This window comes from Apis dorsata, unplaced genomic scaffold, assembly GCF_000469605.1.
Source record: "Apis dorsata unplaced genomic scaffold, Apis dorsata 1.3 scaffold_194, whole genome shotgun sequence".
Classification (NCBI taxonomy): Eukaryota; Metazoa; Arthropoda; class Insecta; order Hymenoptera; family Apidae; genus Apis; species Apis dorsata.
This window is the reverse complement of record NW_006263478.1, coordinates 1,174,740-1,176,933: the sequence shown is the minus strand read 5'-3', so window position 1 is coordinate 1,176,933 and position 2,194 is coordinate 1,174,740. Positions and strand designations below refer to the sequence as shown.

Genomic DNA, 2,194 nt, shown 5'->3' with positions numbered 1-2,194 from the left:
CACGCCGATAGCCCGCTCCAAGGGGCCGCAAATGGGGGACCCGTTTCGTTCGCTTACGCTATTTTCGCCGCTTCTCCTATCTCTAAGCCGCGATCGATTTTTTCCTCTTCTTCTTCTTCTTCTTCTTCTTCTTGTTCTTCTTCGTCTTCTTCTTCCTCGTCTTCGTCTTCTTTTTCTAAGGAGGCGAAAGGAGAGAGCCGTTTGCTCCAGTTACGAAATGTTCCGAGGAAAGAGGCGCACGTTACGCGTGTTGCGTATATGCGTTTTATTATAACGTTACACCGCGTTAGGTGTGTTACCGACAGCGTCGTTATTATCCTTATTACCGGTGGACCGTGAGTCGGAAGAAATTACTGCACCGGGGGGAAATTAGTTTGCACTTACGTACACTGTTGTGTTATTATGTTACTTCATTACGTTGCGTTATTTTCGTTTATTATTATTATTCTTTTGTTTTTTTTTTTTTTAATTTTGGACTTTTTTTTTATTCTTGAAGCGTCAATGTATTTGTGAAATATTTGGTCTAATATTTTATGAATGTATTAATTTTGATTAATTTAATTTAGAAATTTTTAATGGATGGATTTTAGAGTTTCGCTATTTCTGAGCAAATTATACTATTGTGGAAAAAAATAAGACGAGCAATGTGTATGCATTCATTTTCAGGAATACAATTATAATCCCGATGTTTGATATATTTACGTAGAAAGGTACACATTAAAGGTTGGTAGGTCTTGCGACAGCAACTTGATAAGAACAGATTTTAGGATTGAAATGGTAGGTTTGAGAAGGATTTAATAGGATTATAATGATAGCATTGCTTTTTTACACAATAAATACATATAAATAAGGAATGATACGTGTAATGAGTACATGGCAAAATTTTTTTTTCAACGATAAAATTGATCAGCAAAACTTTAATTCCATTTGACGAGAATCGCTTCAACTTATTTCGCATTATTTCCAATATCTGTTTACCTTTTTAAACTTCACCATTCCATTCTTATCATCCCATTCTTATTCATCCCACTTCGATGAAACTGTCTCGTCGATTAACGGAACGCATTCACGCATATTCGTTTCCAGCGAAATAGACGACTGACCGTCGAGGAAGAACAGTGATGGACCAGGTTCGGCGCCGTTCCATCTCTCACGCAACATTAGCTATTCAAACGCGATTCCGAAGAGTGTTCGAGCCGACATCGGGCTCGTAGTGTTTCGTTTTTAAAAAAGCACAGCCCCGTTTAACCGTTGCCCCGAGCTATCGACGTCCAGACTGTCTCAAAATCGTTTACGATCATCGGTTACACCTGCGGCGGCCATACTTCCTCGACGGTGATCCTCTCTTTGGCTATCGAATTCTCGATCGAATTTTCAATGATCGAAATTTCAGACAGAGGTAAGAACGATTTTTAACGAATGGAGGACAATTGTATCGATTGTTTTTCCTACAATGTCGCAATTATGACAAAAAGAAAGGAAACAAATTAAAATGAATCTTACAATCTTATGATCATATAAAATGAATTGTGCCAGCATAATTTCAAAGTAGAAAAAAAAAAAAATAACGAATAAACGATTAAGTTAACAAAAACACAAATGGAAATAACTTTATCTGAGCTTTGCTCAGAATCTCTCTTTTTTAAACCGTTTAATACCCAATTTCTCCATCAAAACCGAGAAACTCTCGATTCTTTCAACCCCTTCCCCATCGAAATTTCCCCCGTCCTCCCCCTTCACAGTCTCTCTCCCAACAACAAAAGAATCCATTGATCGAAGCGAAACATCGGTCAGCGAGAAAAACTTGCGAAAGAATGAAAGGAAGAAAAAGGAAAACCAATAAAGCCCGTATCCCGTATGCCGGAGGTGGGAGAGGGACGGAAGGCAGCAGAAGGAAGGCAGCAGCAAGGAGCGAGGGGGAGGGCGAGAAAGGATGGGGCGAGAAGGAGAGGGATAAAAAAAAAGAGAGAAGAGGTATATCCTCGTCGTGGGGTGGAAGGCAGGGAGGCAGGTAGGGCGAGCAGGTAGGGCGAGCGTGCATGGCCGTGCGACTCATGCACGCTCGATTAAACGTGCATTCACGATCGATCAAAGGTCGATCGAAGTCGACCACGAGCTGAAAACAGTAGTCACGAGAGAAGCGAGAAGGCCTCGCCAACTATTTGCTCGCCTCTGTAAATACCTGGCTGCGGAA

At 40.8% G+C, this 2,194-nt stretch overlaps 1 long non-coding RNA gene across 1 annotated transcript in view; it reads left to right on the top strand.

The window, feature by feature from the left end:
• LOC102681369 overlaps positions 1-1,488 on the top strand; it is a 29,954-nt gene extending 28,466 nt beyond the window's left edge. Inside the window, exon 3 of the long non-coding RNA XR_421614.2 lies at positions 1,087-1,488. This is a non-coding gene — a long non-coding RNA (uncharacterized LOC102681369). The remainder of the gene's footprint in view (positions 1-1,086) is intronic.
• Positions 1,489-2,194: the final 706 nt, after the last annotated feature.